At 42.2% G+C, this 22,940-nt stretch overlaps 1 protein-coding gene across 3 annotated transcripts in view; it reads left to right on the top strand.

The window, feature by feature from the left end:
- Positions 1–22,940, top strand: part of LOC126171053 (uncharacterized) — a 542,365-nt gene that overhangs the window by 391,684 nt on the left and 127,741 nt on the right. The window contains exon 1 of one of the 3 annotated variants that reach the window (XM_049920770.1): positions 13,594–13,674. The exons of the other annotated variants lie outside the window; for them this stretch is intronic. The gene's annotated coding sequence lies outside the window, so the exon portion shown is untranslated. Of the gene's footprint in view, positions 1–13,593; positions 13,675–22,940 lie in introns of those variants that run through there. 3 annotated transcript variants of the gene reach the window in all.

Below are 22,940 nucleotides of genomic sequence, written 5' to 3'. Positions count from 1 at the left end.
TATGGTGCTGCCGAACTGTGGGGTCCTAGTGGGACCCTTTGCCGTTTTATTCACGCACATGTCAATGTTGCACCCCTCAGTGGTCACGCCACAGGAGGATGTGAAACAGGAGTACTGAAAATGCAATACCACCCTTTGCTGCTTTGGTTCAGACTTGAATTTCTTCGCTTGCATTTGAACGCTCCCCAGTGGTTCCAAATATACCAGTGCAAAAATTGTAATCGCATTACACTCTGAGGGGACCAGATCATGTTCACTGCGGTTGCTGTGCACGACGCGTTTAGAGTAGGGTTGAATCACCCGAGGGTGCCAGCAGGGTCAAACGTTTTCAAGAACATCGTTCTGTTGCTCATCGCATTGTGGACCGTAGTTCCCGATCTTCCCCAAGGGAAGGTGTGGTTTCACTGATGTCTTTATGCCACTTCTTGGAGTTTTCCGTGTCGATTCACCTCCTCAGGGCTTTACAAGTCGATTCTGAGTGGTAGCGTGTCCGAAATAAAATGTTTTCCTTGGCCGCCCATAAGAAAACCGTGCGATTTCAACACTGGGTGCCGCGGTTCCGTCTTCTGTCGCAGAGGCGTCAAAAAGAGGGATGAAATGTGGGTAAGACGTAGCGTGACCACATTTCCTTCATGTGACGTGTACATGCTGGCGTTGCGCAGAATTAGGGTGAAATTTGGTGGCAATGCCACATCATTAACAACTTACACCTCACATAAGCTACTGAGCTGCGGCCTTTTTTTTTTGTTATCGACACTTTGCTGTTTTAAGTGTCGTCGAGACTGAGGTTGACGCCGAAGTTCTCCACGCTTTCGCACCGTTACAAAGGAAGGTTGTAGGCACCTTTGCGCCAAATTTGAAACTATTGTGGTGTTTCCAAAAAGTGATGTTTTCGAAGTATATTAAGCTTCAGATGCCTTGCCTGTGACATAAGGTACGATTATGACAAAAATGTACAAAATAAAGTTACTAAGTTTGGTAATGTCAGTAGGTATCTAAAAACTCATAAATTTGCTGGATTTCAGTTTTATATGAAAGCAAAGACAAATTTGGAAAGGGATTTAAAATTGAGGGAGAAAAAATAAAAACTCAGTTTTCCCGATGATATTGTAATTTGTTAGGGCAGCAAAGGATTTAGAAGAGCAGCTGCATGGAATGGATAGTGTATTTGGAAGAAGTTGTTGTATGAAGAACAATAAAAAAAAAGTTAACGGAATGTAGTTGAAACAAAATAGGTGATGCTTAGGTAATTAAGTTAGAGCATGAGAGACTACAAGTAATGGATAAGGTTTGTTGTTTGGGCAGCAATATAACTGATAATGGCTGAAGTAAAGAGGAATAAAACGCAGACTGGCAACTGTAAGAGAAGAATTTCTGGAAAAGATATTTTTTTTAATTGCCAATATAAATGCAAATGTTAGGAAGTCTTGTCTGAAGGAATTTATTTGAAGTTTATTCTTGTACAGAAGGAAACGTTGACGATAAGGAGTTTAGACAAAAAGAGAATAGAAACTTTTGAAATGTGGTGCTGCAGAAGAATGCTGAAACAGATCGAGTAACTGATGAATAGGTACTAAATCAAAATGGAGAGAAGAGACATTTATGGCGCAACCTAACTAAAAGAAGGGATCGGTTGGCAGTACTGATCCTGAATCATTAAAATAATTGACAGTTTCGATATGTAGGGAAGAGAGAGAGAGAGAGAGAGAGAGAGAGAGAGAGAGAGAGAGAGAGAGAGAGTGTGTGTGTGTGTGTGTGTGTGTGTGTGTGTGTGGTGGAGGGAGAGGGAGGGGGGCGCATCTGTAGCGGGAGACCAAGGGATAAATGTAATAAGCAGGTTCAAACAGATGTCCGCTGCAGTAGTTTCGTAGAGATGAAGACGATTGCAAAGGATAGGGTAGTGTGGAGAGCGGCGTCTAACCAGTCTTTGGACTGAAGACCAAAACAACACAATAACAATCAAGGTAATACGGGTTGAATTGTGGGTGGTAAACAAGGCGCTAGAAATGTGTATCCAGAATAATGCGATGGGATTTCCAAGAGGTATCACGTGGTGAAAAAGGCAGATAAATTAGAATAATGACATTGAAAATACGTATGCCATGTAAAAGAAAAATTAGAAGAAAACAGTGTAATGTGTAATGAGGATTTGCAAATAAAGGACCCTGAAATGCTACGGGCACAAATGACTCAAAAATAAAAAAATACATACTAAAATTAAAACGATATCCTCGGAGAGGAAAGATGGGTAACCTATAAGATAAGCAGGCTGAAACTGAAAGGTAGGAGAAACAAGATGATTTTCAAAATTGTCTATGTGGAATGCTTTTGGAAGTTACTGACAGAGAATTTATACGCAGTTGTCTAAGGCAGAACTAGTTGTTTTATATACACGTTGCAATACAGTCTCTGTTTTCCCTTCCCTTAGCTTTTACTTTCTTATGTAGTAATTTCTCTCTTTTCCTGCTTTCTTTGAATGTGTTTTTCAGTTTTATTAGGTCTCTCCACATTCGTTCCTTTTAATGTGTGTCAGGGCGCTGATGACCTCGATGTTGAGCGCCCATAAACCCCAACACACACACACGCAATACAGTCGTTGGAAAGCCAGGAACTTCATTTTTAATTAGTGAAAGTCGATATCAGCTGCATTGCGTAAATTTTTAAAAATTTATAGTGCTCCACCGGGCCATACGACGATATTCAGTGGCACTCGATAAGTATCTAAAGCTGTTAAAGAAAAAAAATTTAGCCAACTGAAGGAATGCCGAGAGAGAGAAAAAAAAGGGCCGTACAAATGTTACCATCCAAATGAATTTCCTGAGAAAGAAGTGTGCCACATGAGTGTTGCATGCAAGTAAGGTACGTTATAGTTTCTAGTCGCTGTCGAGGACAATAGAGAAATGAGGTGGGAAAAAGTGTTAGTGGTCGTTTTGATGGGATCGTTTCCGCATTCGTCTCTGGTAATTTAGGAAAGTTACGGTAAACCTAAAATAGTGTAGCTGAACGTTATTTGGACCCCACCCTGCCGTATACTTGAACATTGATCCCGGCCCTGTATGCAACACGCAAGCGGCGCAGTGTCTGGGCACAGCCGACACGCTGTCGCCAGTAGCAGTGTGGCGGCGCCAAGAAATGCCCCCGCCGCTGTTTCCGTCGTGCTGCTACTGCACTGCAGTAACAAGGGATTGCAATCCAACTTTTGTATTTCTCTGCACAAATACTTCTGTGACTACTCGAAATCCTCAGTCGTTCTGGGACTCAACATAAATCTACCGAGTTCCCTGTATTGTCTAATTCACAGTCTTCTTACGTTAGTTTCGGAAATTATGTCGGTAATCAATGAACGGAAACTGTAAGCTGACTATTCGTGTTTTCTGAATACGCAGCGTTATCTATGGTACGTGGGGCTGAAGTCCCGCAATTTTCAGTTTGCTAACATTATCGTCAGTTAGGGGAAGATTTTTCCGCTATTTCAAATTGAAGTCGTAGATTGTTTTGTTACCTATAGTCCTTCTAAATTCCAGAGCTTTCTGATTATTAATTATAGAGAAAATTACAATTTAGCAAAAACAAAAAATGCGTAGTTTTACCCCACGAAATTGGATAAAGCCCCAAAGTGCGGATCTTCGCCCCATTTGAGTTAAACATGGATACAAAAGAATGAATGCATAATAAAAACATTTAAAATAATCTTGTGCAACATTGCTGTACTGTAGCCAAGTTACCAAACACAACATTGAACTTAAATATCTCATAAATTTGAACATGACACTTAAAAATACTCCTTTGAAAAATAGAGCATTCTTCTCCATGAAAGGAGGATTAGTAGTTCCATGCGGCTTTTCGCGGATGATGCTGTAGTATACAGAGAAGTTGCAGCCTTAGAAAATTGTAGCGAAATGCAGGAAGATCTGCAGCGGATAGGCACTCGGTGCAGGGAATGGCAACTGACCCTTAACATAGACAAATGTAATGTTTTGCGAATACATAGAAAGAAGGATCCTTTATTGTATGATTATATGATAGCGGAACAAACACTGGTAGCAGTTACTTCTGTAAAATATCTGGGAGTAAGCGTGCGGAACGATTTGAAGTGGAATGATAATATAAAATTAATTGTTGGTAAGGCGGGTACCAGGTTGAGATTCATTGGGAGAGTCCTTAGAAAATGTAGTCCATCAACAAAGGAGGTGGCTTACAAAACACTCGTTCGGCCTGTATTTGAGTATTGCTCATCAGTGTGGAATCCGTATCAGGTCGGGTTGACAGAGGAGATAGAGAAGATCCAAAGAAGAGCGGCGCGTTTCGTCACAGGGTTATTTGGCAAGCGTGATAGCGTTACGGAGATGTTTAGCAAACTCAAGTGGCAAACTCTTCAAGAGAGGCGCTCTGCATCGCGGTGTAGCTTGCTGTCCAGGTATCGAGAGGGTGCATTTCTGGGTGATGTATCGAATATATTGCTTCCCCCTACTTATACCTCCCGAGGAGATCACGAATGTAAAATTAGAGAGATTCGAGCGCCCACAGAGGCTTTCCGGCAGTCGTTTTTCCCGCGAACCATACGCGAGTGGAACAGGAAAGAGAGGTAATGACAGTGGCACGTAAAGTGCCCTCCGCCACACACCGTTGGGTGGCTTGTGGAGTATAAATGTAGATGTAGATGTAGTAGGGCAACCCGAAAGAATTCAGTTACTGAGGCCAAGCAATCTAGGTACGTAGTAAATAGTGTATTTCGTTAGGTCCTCTGAAAAAGATATTGCGTTGTGGAACCATGATGTGTTCATCCCTGTGGGTTACGACAGATACATTAGCACATTGTCAGTGTCAATGAATGGCTCTTCCTGTGTCTCCTAGAAGTCATTTGTAAAACACACCGTTTGGTATAATGAAATTATCTTGGCCACAAAGAGCCACAATGAGTTTTCGATTTTTCCCTGCGCTTTTAGTACAGCCAAGTCAAGTGACAGGAGAATCTGATTGGCGACGGGCATTTCAGTGGAATGTCAATTGTGAGGATACGAATGCAACGATGACACAACACCCAGCAGAGAAAATCTCCGACCCGACCGGGAATGAGCCCAGGTCCCTTCGGTTAGCAATCCGCAGCACCAGGCTCTTCTTCTTGTTTGGATACTTCTTCGATAAATAGTAAACCCATAGCTGTATCTAAGCTACTGTCATGATGTGAGAAATCTGAATGTGACTCTGAAGAATAATCGTCTGGCTGTCTAACCTGGTTTCTTCGCTTTAGTGACGTTGATATAGTGATATTAAACTTTTGCTTTAATTTTTATAGTAATGTCTTCAAAGAAACTACTAGTTACCTGTCTCCTTACCACTGGACAACAACGCACAATAATGAAGTGACGAAAATAACTGGTTCGAATCCTTACGTTGCAAAATTTTTTTACGATTATTGTCTGGAGAGGAGGAAAGTAGTAATTCTTGACTATACCAAGCGGAGCGCCAAGGTCTCATAAAGTTTGAGATTATGTCGCCTGAATGTGGTAGATTTGAACTTTTAAAAGATCTGTACTTCATAGTCTGCTGCTGAATCTCTACTACGTAACGTTTTTTTTGGAAATCCCTTACTGCCTCTAAAGCCAAAGTGGTGTCTATTTCAAGAATGTAAACAGAACATACCCTCAAGACTATAGCTGAGAAGTCATTTCGACTCTAGCTATATACCATATGTTGCAATTTTAAAACAATGGACTGCAATTTATAACAGACTAGCGAACCAGACAATGATTTACAGTCCAGAATCTCGTCATTCTTACCTTATCAAATGGTTCAAATGGCTCGAAGCACTATGGGACTTAATATCTGAGGTTATCAGTCCCCTAGAACTTAGAACTACTTAAACCAAACTAACCTAAAGACATCACACACACCCATGCCCGAGGCAGGATTCGAATCTGCGACTTTAGCAGCAGCGCGGTTCCGGACTGAAGTGAATAGAGCCGCTTGGTCTTACCTTATCAGTCCACCTAATTTTCAACATTCGTTTGCATCACCACATCTCAAATGCTTCGATTCTCTTCTGTTCCGGCTTTCCGATGATCCATGTTTCACTACCATAGAATGCTGTGTTTCAAATGTACATTCTCAGACATTTCTTCCTCCAGTTAAGGCCTATGTTTGATACCAGTAGGCTTCTCTTGGCCAGGAATGCCCTTTTTCCCAGTGCTAGTCTGATTTTGATGTCGTCCTCGCTCCATCGGTCATTGGTTATTTTGCTGCCTAGGTAGCAGAATTCCTTAACTTCATCTACTCCGTGAACATCAATCCTAATGTTAAATTTCTCGCTGTTCGCATTTCTGCTACGTCTCATTACCTTCGTCTGTCTTCGATTTACTCTTAATCCATATTATGTACTCATTAGATTGTTCATTCCATTCAGCAGGTCATATAATTCTTCTTCACTTTCAGTGAGGATAGCAGGGCATCAGCGAATCGCATCACTGATATCCTTTCACATTCAATTCTTAATTCCTCTCCTGAACCTTTCACTTTATTTCCATCTTTGCTGCTTCGATGTGTTTATTGCGGTTGCAAACAAAAACTTGATTGTGTGTTGAAGTTGCTTAAAATGAGTGGGTAAATCGGTTAGGATCACTGGTACATGGGGTATGAGAGAGGCTACTCCAGCTGGTGCATCTATGAAGGTAGTAGCTACAGTGACAGTATTACATATAGTTTAAATCTGCGAACGGGTAGGATTACAAAATCACAGTCCATATCAATATTCTGATCATGATCAGATAAGCTGAAAATACAGCTTTCCTGTTTTCTGTTAAAACTAACAGCGAAGAAAAAAAAACTAAACAATGCAAGGTCGTAACTAAAACGAAAATATATAGCAGAAACAAGTTGTGTAATAATTTGAAGGCCCTGCTATCATAGTTAAAAATGACTGCGAGAAAGAAAATGAAATAGTACATATTTACAACACAGCACAGCACTTCCTTTATCGCTGTCGGTTTTTACAAGAGACTTGTACACTGTTCTTTTAAAAAGTATATAGCTTATGTCCATCTGAACATTTGTTAGATTATTGTGTACATATCTGAAGTAAAAAGGTCAAGAACTTTTCGAGAATTTTGGCGACAACGTTAAAAGTCTTGTTTGTATATAAAAGTATAGATTATTCGTGGAAGATGAACATTTGGACTTGGAAGATTGTTCGCTATTAAACTACTAATACACACAGAGAGAATAAACCTGAAATTTTTATGAACTTTGTAGATGTCCAAAACGCTTTTGATAACGTTTCAAGAGGTCGTCTTACGCGAAACTGGGAAACGAATACTATTGCAAGTCTCAAGGGAACGAATTCGTAATATTAGTTATGACGACCGCCCGTACAAGGAATTTCCAACTATCCAGGGAGAAGGACAAATCTGCTATGCATTCCCTGCGTTATTAAATATTTACATAGACGGCCTTTCGAGGAAGTGGATTTTAGTTGAGTGCTGACTCAGTTTTGCATGCCATTTTACACACCGACAACTGATAGTTACACAAGGGTCTCAAAATGATAAGCAGAGTCCAGATACAAATTACACGCAGTCTGGAAAACGTGGTTCACATCATCCACTCTGACAAACAACGGAAATTTTGAAGATAATTTGTGGCCTTACGTCGTAATAACCGAGGAAGTAACACATTGTTGCATGGTCTGAGAACGTCCGAAGTCAGTTGAGTACATACTCTGTGTTTCAGGCAATAATTTGCTTTCTAATGACAATGCATGTGGAATATTTCTTTAGTCAGACGAAATAGTCATTACTGTGAGCGTCGTCAACATCTAAAATCAGTCTGATTTTTATACTGAGGTTCTGTAACTTTTAAACGACGATACAGCACTAGATTGCAGTTCCTACTGCTCGGAATAGCAGAAGATATGAGATGGACGACGGCATCAAACTAGGAGAAATTAGTGGATACAGGAAGATTACGAAGAAATCTGTCCCCATATTTCCACGTAACTACTTCTGCCCTCATATAGCCATTCAAACAAACATTTGTCTCCCCTCAAAATGGCTTTCCAAGGTTTGGATTCTTCAGTTCAACACTGTCTCTGGGACAATCCCTTTCATCGTTTTTGCTCATAACAGAATACCGAAAACATCATCATCATCATCATTGAACTCTAGTACCGATCAACAACTTTCTTCATTTCAATTTATATCAGGAAAAATTCTTAATCGATGCATTTAAAAATTTTTAAATCCATATGTGTCTTAAGCAATATATGGCTGAAAAGCTGCTAACATATGTCTCTGACTTTGAGGTACGAGTACTTGGAACTTGACCAATCACCAGTTTGAACGTTGTTTTGAACACGAGGATGTTCCACTAGGAATGGGCCGATTGGAGGTTAGCCGGCCGCGGTGGTCTAGCGGTTCTAGGCGCTCAGTCCGGAGCCGCGGGACTGCTACGGTCGCAGGTTCGAATCCTGCCTCGGGCATGGATGTGTGTGATGTCCTTAGGTTAGTTAGGTTTAAGTAGTTCTAAGTTCTAGGGGACTGATGACCATAGATGTTAAGTCCCATAGTGCTCAGAGCCATTTTTTTCGATTGGAGGTTATAGGCTCTTGGCCTCATCCAATCTGGCACTCTCTGCGCTGTGCTCATCTCTACATACCTACTGCTTCCTATGTGGCAAACGGTTATTGAAAACTATATGTTATCATTACAATCACATTATGGCCTATTGCTAATGCATTTAAAAAGTCCTATGTGAAGATAGGTTTTCGTACTGAGGAAAGAGTTGGTTTGTGTCTTCATCACAAGTTTGAAAAGCGAGTCTTGTCAAGACTATTATGCTGGGCAGTCAGGGCGTAATTTCAATATGCGTTTCCGGGAGTATACTTTTACTAGTAATATGAGTGCGTTAGAATGTCATATTAGAGACAATAAGCACTTATTACAGATTTTACTGTGTTCACATTACAGCAGCTTTGAAATGCTGCAGCTACGGCCATGTTTAATACAATTTGAGTCCTTTATTATACTTTTTAATAAGCGCTAAGTAATACAAGAATTATGCCTAATGTTATAGTCACCAACGCTACGTGCGTGTAAAATTGTTTACCATGAGCAACGTCGAGCTCCCTACGTCAACAGGACTCTAATCGTGTTACAGAATGTAGTAGGAAGTGATAAGATACTTTGTATTGATTTTAATAGTTATTTTACTAAGCTGTACTGCATTATTGCAATGTATTCCTTTTAACATGTCTTATGTCGTTGTTTAATGCCACAGATCTGAGGATGGAGTTCTCCTGGTATGCGTCTTGAGACAACAAATAAAATTATTTTAGCGATCAAGACAAGTGTTTTACCGTGTAGTATTTCGTGTAAGTTGCCTGCAGGTGAAATGGTTTTGTCATGGGTAGTTACCTCAAGGATCTCGTAGTTCCGAAGAAACGTCGTCTATTCCATCTCCCTTCTTTCGACTAACTCATTTCAATTCTTCTCGCAGTATCTCATCCCCGACGTCAACCTCCACAATTTCCTCTTCCCTTCCCATACTGATATGTTTGTTTACTTTGAATAGACACCTCTATATTCCCTCAAATTTTCAGCTTTCCCTACTTTGTTTGATACTGGCTAGTCATCCGATACCTTAATATTCATACAGATGCTTTGCTTTTCTGCAGAGGTCCTGCAGGAGGAATCTGTCGTCTCCTTTGTCATGCATGCTTCAATAGCTTCGTGTCTCATGCTTTACATTTTGTATTTTCTATATATCTCATTTCTTAGACGCGTGTATTTTCTATACCTTACTTCATTTGCAGCATATTTATATTCTCTCACTTCAGTAATTAATTGAATGTCTCTTGTGTTACCCACGTATTACCAGTGGGTATTGCCATTTTGTAATATTGCTGCTCTGCTGCCTTCACAATTTCATCTTTCAAAGTTACCCATTCGTCTTCTGTTCGTCTTCCTATCTCTAGTTCCTGTCATTCGCTGCCAAATACTCCCCACTCTCAACAACTTCCGGTTCCTTAAATTTATGCAGGTCCCAGGTTTCTTTCTGCAATTTCTTTGGCGCTCATAATCAGTAAATTAAGGTCAGAGTCCACAGCTTCCCCTGGAAATGTTTTGTAGTTTAAAATATGATTTCAGGATATTTGTATTGCCGTTACATAATCTGTCACAAACCTTTCGGTGTCCTCAGGCCTCTTCAATGTATATAATTTCCTTTCATGATTCGTAAATCAAGTGTTTGCAGTGATTAAATTGTGCTCTTTACAACATTCTTTCAGCACTCTTTCCTTTCTTTCCCGTATTACTTTTTCCTTCGTTCTCGTACTATCCAATTCCAGCCCACAACTCAATTAAATATTTGTCTCCTTTAAAAGGCAGAAATTATTGAAACGTTACAGTAACGGGAAAAAGGATTATCAGGCCAGGCAAATAACTGGACTGAATATTTAATAAATAGCACAGCTCTACATAATTTTTAATCAGTAGACAACGTCGTCACCAGCGTAACCCTGAAACTGAGGCTTGGTAAGCGGACAGTAGAGACACACATGTTGGAGAATACTTACCGAATGATTTGTTTGTTTTAGTATTAGAGTAGCGGCGGCGGAATGGTGGAGGTTGGAGGGGTGTGACAGTGTAATCGGATGGGCGAATTCTCTACCCGCTCGCCTATTCCGCGACGATTGTTTTGTTGTATTAACTGTTCTCCGTAGACTTCTAGCGTTAATTCTCTATGAAAACTGACTGTTATACAATATCCGCTATTGCCTTGGTCAGGAAAGCACTGAGTGTCAAGGGAGCAATGGAATTACGCAAATATTGTAGTGCCCACAACGACCAGAGGTTATACTGACGCCAACGACGAAAAATCACTCGCAGCGTGGCACCAACGCTATCTTTGGTCGCAATGGACTTTACCATATTAGTTTAGATGGTTCAAAATGGTTCAAATGGCTTTGAGCACTACGGGACTTAACATCTGAGTTAATCAGTCCCCTAGAACTTAGAACTACTTAAACCTAACCAACCTAAGGACATCACACACATCCATGCCCGAGGCAGGATTCGAACCTGCGACCGTAGCAGTCGCGCGGTTCCGGACTGAAGCGCCTAGAACCGCTCGGCCACCGCGGCCGGCTTAGTTTAGATCCATGGAGGTATAATAAGGGGATGTGGCGGTTCAGTCTTACGCTACACATAGCTTTGAAGACGGCGCCGCCGAGCTAGTAGCCCGCAAAAATTAGCAGACTACTGTGTACAATTGCTTCAGGTTATTAATTTCTGTCGTGTCCACGCAACAGTTCTTTCAAACGGTTAACATTACATATATTGCTTTCGTGATTAACGTAGTGTCAGGAAGGCATTTTCAGACTTTCCTGGTCTTAAAGGCATATTTGATTCAGTAATAGGACGCATTTGGCCTTGTTAATATAACTTTCTTTATGTAAAACGTCTCGAATGACCGAGAAGCGAACTGTGTAATGTGACAAAGCTGCTTTTGTAATCCAGCATTTTCCTTAACATGGAATGACGAACTAACGTTCCGTCTAGGTGTGTCACCTTCCCGGAACTCCTAAGAACATATTTAGCTACGTCTGGACACTTTGTAACATTTCCTTCTCACAGCGCTCAACCAGAGGGCTCATCGAGCTGTAATGATAGGAAATCTAAAGCCAAATTACAGAAATAAAGCCACTGCAGTGGTTGTCAGGAACTAATGCTTGGGGCTCCTAACATGGCGGACGTCGGTTTCAAGTTTGTGACGTCAAGACAACGCCCCGTACTATGCTCCCACGGTTACAAGTGTGCGATTCCTTAACTTCCTTGACCATCACTTGCTTTCCTGACGAAGGCAATGATGGTAGTTGTTGAAAGCTCAAAGTTTTCATTCCGAATTACTGTGCCATATGCACCGAGCACAGTTAATATTAATGTAACTACATGATTCCAGAGAACTTTTCAAGTTTCAAACATCAATGACGTATATGTGCAGACTGAAGCGACGAACGAAAACTCGTACCAAGTCTGGGATATGAACCCAGGTTTATCTTCCTCGCTTCTGTCTGCATATATGTGATTGTTGTGGTCCACAGGCCTCTTTGTCTCCGAGTAACTACAAATACATCCTTCTGAATCCGCTTACTGTATTCATAACTTGGTCTCTCTCCACGATTTTTAACACCCCCCCCCCCCACACACACACACACTTCTCTCCAGTACTAAATGAGTGATCCCTCGACGTCTCAGAATGCATTCTATGAACAGGTCCCTCATTTTAGTCTAATTGTGCCACAAATTTCTGGTCTCTCCAATTCCATTCAGTGCTTCCTCATTAGTTGCGTGGTTTACCCTCTAATCTTTAGCATTCTTCTGTAGCACACTTCAAAAGCTTCTATTCTATTATTTTCTAAATGTTTATCTTACATGTTTCACATCCATACACGGTTAGGCTCCATACAAATACTTTCAGAAAAGACTTCCCGACACTTAAATCTATACTCGATGTTAGCTGATTTCTCTTCTTCAGAAACACTTTTCTTGCCATCGCAAGTCTACATTCTGCATCATTTCTACTTTGCCCATCATCAGCAATTTTTCTGCCGAATAGCAAAGCTCATCTACTACTGTAAGTGCCTCGTTTCCTAATCTGATTCCCTCAGCATCACTAGATTTAATTCGACTACATTGCAAAAATTGGTGCAAATGGCCCTAAGCACTATGGGACTTAACATCTATGGTCATCAGTCCCCTAGACTTAGAACTACTTAAACCTAACTAACCTAAGGACATCACACACGTCCATGCCCGAGGCAGGATTCGAACCTGCGACTGTAGCAGCCGTGTGGTTCCGGACTGAAGCGCCTAGAACCACTTGACAACAGCGGCCGGCAACTACATTGCATTATCATTGTTTGCTTTTGTTGTTGTTCATCTTATATTCTCCCTCCAAGGCACTGTCCATTCCATATAAACGCTCTTCGAAGTCCTCTGCTGCCTCTGACAGGTAAATCTCAAGGTTATTATCTCTCCCCACTTAACCTTAATTCCAACCCCAAATTTTTCTTTGGTTTCCTTTACTCCTTGCTCAATATACAGATTGGATACCTACATCATAGTTAATGCAAAATTCTTTACCCGACTCCAAGAAATGCGAAAAGGCGCGAACATAACAGAAGCTATGAGAATGTCATTAAGAATCACATACGAGCAATGCGAGAGCATTTAACCGAGACTGTAATGCATGGAAGAGTCTATAGAGACCTTTATAAAGCAGTTGATGTGACTGGGATGATGGTAATGAAGTAGAGGTCGAAGAGGAGACGTGCGTAACCTCTAACGGACGGGGCTCCCCGAAAGGTTGGGCGGCTAACAATGGCTTGTAGCGGCGGCGGCGGCACAAACGCCAGCGTCGGCTTCGGCGCCGGCGCGTGTGTTGGCCGCTGACACACTGTCCCTCATAAGCGCGGTGCGTGCAGCCCTTCAGCGCCAGCAGGTGCGCTCTGCCAGACGCCACGCTACGCCGCCAGTGAGTCGCCGGCGCGGTGTCGGAGCATGCGCACTGCTGGCGTCGCGATGCTTGATCGAAGCGGTCGCCGTCACACGCCAGCTGTTGGCCAGTAGTACGCTAGATTGCGCCCAGACGGGCACGGAGCAACCAGCACGCCGACGCCAGGTTAGTCGCCATTGATCCCCGTTGGGGATGTTGTCTCTGCTTGAACAATGTCGCCGTCTCGAACGTGGAGGGCTACTGTTCACAAATTTTCAGTTACCGTTCAGAAATTCGATGTGGTCACTCCCCCGCCAAACAAATATTCCGTGAAGACATTGTTTGAAGTTGTTCCCCGAATTATGCAATTTTTAGCACCACGATAAGAGTAACGGAGAGCGATAAGGAATACATTTCAGCTACTATCTAACCGATATAATCAGTTATTCATGTAGGTATCTGTAGTCAGCTTCGATAATTCTAAAATAAGTCTGTACGATTAGCAACGCGGATCGTTCGACTCCAAAATACACGTTTCAAAACATGACATGTCAATCATCTCTCGTAAGCTACGACATAATAGAGACGTTGACGCGAAGGAAGCCATCTAGATCGCCTAAAATATTTTCGTGTTTTACCACTTGGGGGCTAGCGGCATCAAAACTTAGAAGTCGTTCAAGTCTGTGTTCACAGACAGGTGCAATAGGCATAAATTTTATGTTCGCTGACTCTAAACTTTATTTTACAAGGTCTATGTTTTGATTTGGTGATAGAAGTAGCCGAAACTTTGTAATACACGAAAATATATTGAGCGAACTAGAGAGTTTTCTTCGCAAAATCGATGATTGTATTCTCATTTTTCGAACTTGTTTCCGTTATTAATAAAGTCAAGGAAGCAGTTGCCGACGAGAACTTAATCAGCTTGTTAGGTATTGTGATTCTAAGATTATACCATGAACATGTCATGTTTCTTGCTCTTGGTCAATCAAAGTGGTTGGGAAAACCAATTCAATAGTACTGCTATTTATAATGTAATGAATGCTGTTGCACGAATCTTTCGTCTTTAACGTCGTGCCACAAGTGATAGGCTAGGGTGCGAAGTCAGTTGGTCAATAAGAGTAGTCTGTTTAAAGGAATCATCTTGTAAATTATCTTCAAAACCTGCACTAATTCAAGGTAATTACGCAAAACGTTATTCCGGAATGATAGCGAATAACGGTCTATGGTTTTGCTGCTGCGCTATCTCGCTTTTAGATTTGATCCTTTTGGCTGCTTTTCGTTGGCCTCACAAAGCACACGGATATAGAGCGGCTTTCAACACTTGCTGCTCTTGTAGTACTGGTATGCGCCACATCACATTTGCTTTACAACTTCTGATACGCAGTGCGCGAGAAAAAAACTGTTCTTGCTTCTTCAGCCTTCAAGAGTAGATGTTCTCACCTGCTCCTGCATATTTTCTGTTTTGGTAGCATGAAACCTACAGAAAAATACACATAGAGTGCCTTACTTTTCGTACTGAATCACTCTCATATTTATTATGAATATATAACGGTAGTGAAGTAATCTTAGGTTCAGTTTCGCCGGTTCTCAAAATTTACCGCTTTGTCCAGCCTTGTAGAGAAGAATGGATTGACGTGTTCTCAGGCCATCAAACAGATAGCGTGACTCAGCCTCGCAACATTTCTAGCTCCATCGTCTGTTCAGTGCCGTAGAATTCTCACGCGTTGGAACAATGGTTAAAGATACAATGCAAGAGCGTGTTGTAAATAGCCTCAGTCGTAGATAAGAAGCGTTATTTTGTTATGGTTCAGTGTAACTTAAAGTGCTTGTTCGGTAAAGTGTAACTTCAAATCATGCATTTTCGAGTAAGTACTTCAAAATATTTGTTTTTCTCTCTTTCGTCGTTATCCTTTCTGTAATCCAAATCATAACAGACAAATTTCACCATTCACGTACTTGGCCATTTTCCGCTTTTCCTTGAGAGTCCTTGGCGATCGCTGACTTTAGGTTTAGGAGAGTTTTTAGAAGAATAAACTTGTCTGAATACACATTGCAATTGTGGCTTTTATCTAAATTAATTTTTTTGAGTTAAAATACCGCAATTCGTAACGACTGTTTATTTGTAATCGATCAGGTTATACCATTGATTTTAGCATCAAGGAACAGAGCTACGACGGAAGGGGAGACGATTGATGTTTTTAAGGAATAATTATTGGCGCTGCTACGTATTGTTCACTCTTATGTTTTTTAAATGGTTGGAGCAGCATCTGCTTTTCAAATGGTTGGACCGGCAGGGAAAGTATTTTTCTCATCAGTGTTTGGGCCAGAATAGACGAAGATCTGCGAAGAAAGTATCATCCGAAATTACACTGGGTGTGTTTTGCGGGAAGCTAAATTATAATGACTGGACTGGTACTTGAACACTGTTTTGAACGCGAGCCTGTTGGTCTGACCTCTGTATCGCCGTGTCCTGTCCGTAGATGACGCACAAAAGTTAAACTTTAGAGTATCCTTCTCTGGTAATATTGTGTACCGAAACCGGCTAGGAATATCCATGTTTATTTGTTGTTAACTGGCAACAATAAACTTGTTGTATCATTCGATATCAATACCGGACGCATTAAAGCCACACCAAAAAACGTTCGCATTTGCTAAGAACTCTAAACCTCATCGACTGAATGCACTGATTGTCTCAAGAGGAATAGTACATATATTAGGAAGTAGGTATTCCATACAACAGGTGTCAAAATTTTATTGTTTTTAGAGATTCAGTTGTTAGAATGTAATCACAACTACTACTCACAGAATGTGTTCTGGGAGGCAAATAATTGAGTTCAAAGCTGAATTTCATGAATTCCACCCCAACTTCAATGCACTTTCGAATTCCCTTGACAATGGCGCGTGTAGCTTTTCTGCGCTTGGTTGGGAGTTAATGTTATGAGGGCCACCATTACACTTATTCAGAAAGATGAATTCGTCTCTTATGCTTACCTTTTCTTTGTAGACTTCGCCTTCCAACCATCCCAGCAGACAAAAATCTAAAGGGGGTAAGGTCCGGTTACTTTGGTGGCCAAGAAATGAGGCAATTTCTGCCGATCCAACTTCCGATGAACGTTAGGTTTAGATGATGCATCACCAGACACAGTAAATGGGCATCCGATGAGGCTGGAACCTCGTTTTGAAAGAAGTCTTACGGAACAACGCAGCAACACAGACTCTCACAGCTGATTCTCTTGTCACACAACCCCACACGTGTGCAGTGAAGCACTATTGAAAATGTGTCTCCAGAAGATATGTGGGTATTTATCGAACCACCAATGTGAGCTAAGACTGTTTGATACCCTCACTAGTGAAAGCGGCTTCGTCAGAAACAGTACTAATGGCGTTACTCAGCGATTTGGGACTGGGTAACGACAAAATTGGAATAATCGTCATTTTCATCTCTTCCTCCAACTCGTTGAATCCGCATTAAGTGAAAATGATAGAGCAGGTGCACGCCCAATGTTTGCCGTATTCTTGTGCGTGGAACACCGGTACGTTAGAAGCATTAAGTTTTGCTAATCGGATAATGTCTATTCAGATGAAATAGGACTGCTGGATACTGCGTCAGTCTCATTCAATTTAGTGGAATCACGAGTGATTCTGATACTCTGTGGCTGGAAATCGTCTACCTTACTATAAGCAGCAGTAACGTTTCCATTGCTACGGCCGCAGGTTCGAATGCTGCCTCGGGCATGGATGTATGTGATGTCTTTAGGTTAGTTAGGTTTAAGTAGTTTCTAAGTCTAGGGGACTGATGACCTCAGATGTTAAGTCCCATAGTGCTTAGAGCCAATTGAACTTGAACGTTTCCATTACAAAGCACGTATCCAAAAACCATATGCGGCACTCAGCATTTCGTTCGGCATGCTTAAGCAACGAGGTAGAATTGGGCAACAGATCACAACAACAGTGGAAAAATTTAATAACGTAAACTCGATCACAGCATCAACATGAAAGCAGGAATGACATCCAACAAATAGATCCTTGGTAACTGAAGTACCAACACACGAAATGAAAGCTTATCTCTGGGCCACCTGATATATGGAATGTTTAATTCGAAATAATCCGTACTAGCACCACCTAAAGTATCTACAGCAGGGGCAAATATGGGAACTATTTTGTTTTTGACTTAAGGGTCCTTTATTTTGGTAAAATTGTAGACTTTTGACCTTCATTAACGATTACAATTTCCCGTCACGTTTATGTAATCATCTATCAACGGCCTGGATAACCATCTTTTGCAGCTCACGCCGCTGGAAGAGTGTCATTGAGGTTCTGGAAGGTACCGACAGGGATGTGGAGCCATGCCAGCTCCAGTGCCGCTAGGTACCTGGACTTAAGATCCATGGCGCAAACAGCACGATCAATCGATCGATCGAGATGCTCCTACAGATTCTCGATTGCGCTTTAATCTGGGGAGTTTGGTGGCAAGGATGCTCTTCGAACCACGCCCGTACACTGCGATTTAAGTGACACGTTGCATTCTCCCACTGTAGATGCCATCGTGCCGAGGAAAAACGAACTGCATGTAGAGGTGGACGTTCAGTTGAGATATTGGCGTGCAAACTGCAGCCTTCTTCGCCAGAGAAAAGCAGTCAGCATGGGTCATGTACCCGGCGTCTGCTGCGGAGGGCCAAATGCAGCTACGTTCGCTGAGCGGTCGTTGAGGAGACAATATTGCTAGCCACTTGGCTCTTCTGAGCGGTCAGTTGCTCAACAGTTGAACGTTAATTCTACGGTACACACCTCAGCGGCCATCTTTCGTTCCTGCCATCAATGGACCGTGGTGCACCACAGTTGCTCGAACTGGCTCTAAGGACTATGGGACTTAACATCTGAGGTCATCAGTCCCCTAGAACTTAGAACTACTTACACCTAACTAACCTAAGGACATCACGCACATCCATGCCCGAGGCAGGATTCGAACCTGCGACCGTAGCAGCAGCGCGGTTCCGCACTGAAGCGCCCAGAGCCACTCGGCCACAGCGGCGCTGGTTTTGAATAGCACCATATTCCAGGCATTGTATGCTTTATCCACGGCGGCACGCGCACTGTTTACAGACTGTCTTTAAAGAAGTGCTTCCACCCTTGGTCATATGAATCGCCCTGTTTTCGCATTACAACAACGACTGCGCTCTTTTTGCGTCCTCCCGTCCTGATAGTGCTGCCATCTGCCGCCTGTGAGTGATTATTGCAAGTTGACGTACAGCTTTGGCGGGTTGTGGCCAAGCGGTTCTAGGCGCTTCAGTCTGGAACCGCGCGGCCTCTACGGTTGCAGGTTCTAATCCTGCCTCGGGCATGGATATTTGTGATGTCCTTAGGTTAGTTAGGTTCAAGTAGTTCTAAGTTCTAGGGGATTGATGACAGATGTTAAGTCCCATAGTGCCCAGAGCCAAGCCAGCACTGGCGGTGGGCACATTAATCTGAGTGGACCACGTATAACAAGTTCACTAAAAAGGCGAAACGATGATTAATATTGCCGGCCGCGGTGGCCGTGCGGTTCTGGCGCTGCAGTCCGGAACTGCTACGGTCGCAGGTTCGAATCCTGCCTCGGGCATGGGTGTGTGTGATGTCCTTAGGTTAGTTAGGTTTAAGTAGTTCTAAGTTCTAGGGGACTGATGACCATAGCAGTTAAGTCCATAGTGCTCAGAGCCATTTGAACCATTTGATTTGATGATTAATATTAATTATTTCTGTTCGAAAAGCTTATAAAATCGCACTATAATAATTGTGTGCAAGTATGGATCCTCTCCCAAGAAAGTACAAAAATTCTTTAAAGGTGTTTTGATGAAAGTGAATGGTGGTCTGGTCTAGAAAGCGTTTAAACCGAATGTCAAATCGGAAGGCTTGCTGTCGTCCCGCTTCTGCCCACCGGCCAGCCCCTAATCTTGCAAAAATTTCACGACCGTTTCTTAACAGCTCTTCTGTCAAGGGAGTTGCTCAACTGAACCTTATACGGCGTTCCAGTGGTGAGAGTGCTGCTTTGGGTATCTGAGTGGAATTTCTCTTCTTAATATTGGCGACGGAGAACCGGATCAGATGATATAGTTGCTGAACAGGTCAAAGAAAACTTGAAACTCATTTCAAATAGGTACCCCACTGATATAACTTTAGTTAGTGGTGAGTTCAAACTACCCTCGATGTGTGTGGGAAAATACATGTTTCAAAGAAGGTGGCAGGCATAAAAGATCGACTGAAAGCGTACTAAATGCTTCCTCCGAAAATTATTTTGGACAATTAGTTCAGGAGCCCACTCGAAATTTAAATGGTTGCGAAAACATACTTGACCTCTTAGCAGCAAATAATCCTGACCAAATTGGGAGCATCATGTCAGATACAGGAGTTACTGACAACCAGGTTGTTGTAACTAAATTTAGTACTATAACACCCAAACCCACCAAAACAAACGCATAGTACATCTATTTAAAAAAGCACATAAAAATTCGTTTCACTTCTTCCTAAGAGTGTCTACACTCCTTCCAATCTGACTATTGTAAGCGTAGACCGGATGTGGTTTAAATTCAGAGAAATAGCATCGGTGGCATTTTAGGAATATATACCAGATAAATTAATAAGAGACTTTACTGACCTCCGCCGTCCCCTCCCCCCCTTGTACACAAAACGTTCAGAACACTGTTGCAGAAACAATGAAAAAAAATTGTGCATTTGGCTAAAGATGTGCTTCTGAAAGAAGTGTAGGATTCTGCTTTCCAGATATCATTAGCCGGCCGCTGTGGAGGAGCGGTTCTAGGGGCTTCAGTCCGGAACCGCGGTGCTGCTACGGTCGCAAGTTTGAATCCTGCCTCGGGCGTGGATGTGTGTGATGTCCTTAGGTTCGTTATGTTTAAGTAGTTCTAAGTCTAGGGGACTGATGACCTTAGATGTTAAGTCCCATAGTGCTCAGAGCCATTTGAATATCATTACGAAATTATTTTGGACTATGACAACCTCCTATCCTTCCGCCGTTTCCCGTTCCCTACAGGGTCAGCATTGTTCTACAGGGTGTAAGGGGTATTAGTGCAGATATTTCTGTTGGTGGCTGTGGACGGTGTACGGAACAACATTACAAGAGTATTTACATCATTTGCAGATCAATAGGTACAGCTATTACTACTCGGATGGTTTTAGCTTGGGTAGTACCTCAATGTACATATAGCAAGAACAAGCCATTAATGTTTACTCTCCCATCGGTGGCAGGTCAGGTGTTGAAGTGTGGACCCAAAACGGTTAGTTTATGCTTACAGGCGTAGTTCACTTAGTTATGCAGTTATGACCGTGCAGAAAACGTTGGGTCTTAAGGTTTGTGACGTGCTGGTGATATGGTTGTTCGACGCAGATAAAAAACAAGCAAATACAGATGTCTGTACATATTAGCGTACCACATAAAAAATATCTGCACCTATACTCATTGCACCCAATAAATCAGTTTTGGCAATGTAAGTGGCATACTGTGGCCAGATGCCCTTCCTGACTCCACCAATTGACACGGGGAGGAATCTGTGTACCCCAAGTCTGCGTCGTGTGTGGATCTTATGGTCAACAGTGATAACGTTTTCTAACCCTTTCCGTAGTATGTATTTGAGGCAGGACGTGGGTACCAGACCGGTATTTACCTTATCGGATGTGGGAAACAGCCTAGAAATCACATCCACGCTGGACGGCTCACCAGCCCTCGTCGATAGCGATGCGTTTTAAGTCCTCCCCATGCATCAGAAGCGCCTTCCACGAATTCTTCTCCTGTGCTAATCTTTCTTCCCAGCGTAGCACTTACAACTTACATCCTCAATTATTTGGTAGATGTATCCCAATCTCTGTCTTCATCTCTCGGCTATTCGGACTAAACTAATCAGAAGGGCATGGAAAGAAAGTGATTTCATAAACCTGCCTCAGGTTCGCAGGCCACAACAAACACCAGTTTATACAAACCGACGCTGCAGCGAACGTACTTCAAATAACGGTACCAATTGCTCACTCTTATCTTCCAACAAGTGGCTACATTTACAGTGCTGGCCACCAGGCACCTGCCATTCCCCCTTAGGGAGGGATGCCCATATTTACTTCTCTTCCTGTTTTTACACACACTACGCCCATATTTACTTCTCTCCCTGTTTTTACGCCCTCTACTATACCTCCTAAAAAAGCCTGTAGAACTTCATTGTTAATTTGACTATCTTCTTTTCAGTGGTTCGTTATACATTATAACAGTCTTTTTGTAACTGATTTTCAGGCCTGTACAATACAAGTTTGCTATTTAGGGAGAAAAATAACTGATGATGGACGAAGTAGAGAGGATATAAAACGTAGACTGGCAATGGCAAGGAAAGCGTTTCTGAAGAAGAGAAATTTGTTAACATCGAGTATAGATTTAAGTGTCAGGAAGTCGTTTCTGAAAGTATTTATATGGAGTGTAGCCATGTATGGAAGTGAAACGTGGACGATAAATAGTTTAGACAAGAAGAGAATAGAAGCTTTCGAAATGTGGTGCTACAGAAGAATGCTGAAGATTAGATGGGTAGATCAGACAACTAATGAGGAGTATTGAATAGAATTGGGGAGAACAGAAATTTGTGGCACAACTTGACTAGAAGAAGGGATCGCTTGGTAGGATATATTCTGAGGCATCAAGGGATCACCAGTTTAGTATTGGAGGGCAGCGTGGAGGGTAAAAATCGTAAAGGGAGACCAAGAGATGAATACACTAAGCAGATTCAGAAGGATGTAGGTTGCAGTAGGTACTGGGAGATGAAGCAGCTTGCACAGGATAGAGTAGCATCTAGAGCTGCATTAAACCAGTCTCAGGACTGAAGACTACAACAACAACAATACAAGTAGTACATCGTCAAGAGCAAAACGAAGATGATTTTGTATACGTTTCATTATCTGGAGATATCTTCTAGAACTTTTGAAATTAGTAATACTAATTGTGAATGTCTTAATTACGTGGTGGTCACCATCGAAAAGTGTGTGCGGTCTGGATCAACTCACAGACTACCCGTATTTTGTTGCGTTTTCAAATGCTGCAATACCGTCTTGCAGTAATACGCTCCTAGTACAACAAGTGAGTGTCAATTAAACCGTCGATATTTAAAGTAAACAATGGACTAAGAAATCTCAGAGAAACTTTAAACTCAACGGTTTTATAGTGGCCGTTACTGGCTTAGAAAATTTAGCGATTCGAGAGTTTTCGCGGAATGTTAATGATTGCGCCTGTCGTGTTGTGTACACAGTCGTACCGAGAATTCCGTTTCACCAAGTTTCTACAATGAGTCAACCGTTTCCCGCCAACAGTAGCGACAGACATGCTGGCGCCGAGCCGGCGAGCAGCGTGGCTCGCGCGGTACGAATAGAAAACGGGACTGCGTGACAACATTCGGCACGCTCAGGCCGTGGCACGCCGCTAAGTGAGAGTT

This window comes from Schistocerca cancellata, chromosome 1, assembly GCF_023864275.1.
Source record: "Schistocerca cancellata isolate TAMUIC-IGC-003103 chromosome 1, iqSchCanc2.1, whole genome shotgun sequence".
NCBI classification, from domain to species: domain Eukaryota; kingdom Metazoa; phylum Arthropoda; class Insecta; order Orthoptera; family Acrididae; genus Schistocerca; species Schistocerca cancellata.
Note: the sequence above shows the minus strand (reverse complement) of the source record. Positions and strands in the feature narration are given on the sequence as shown.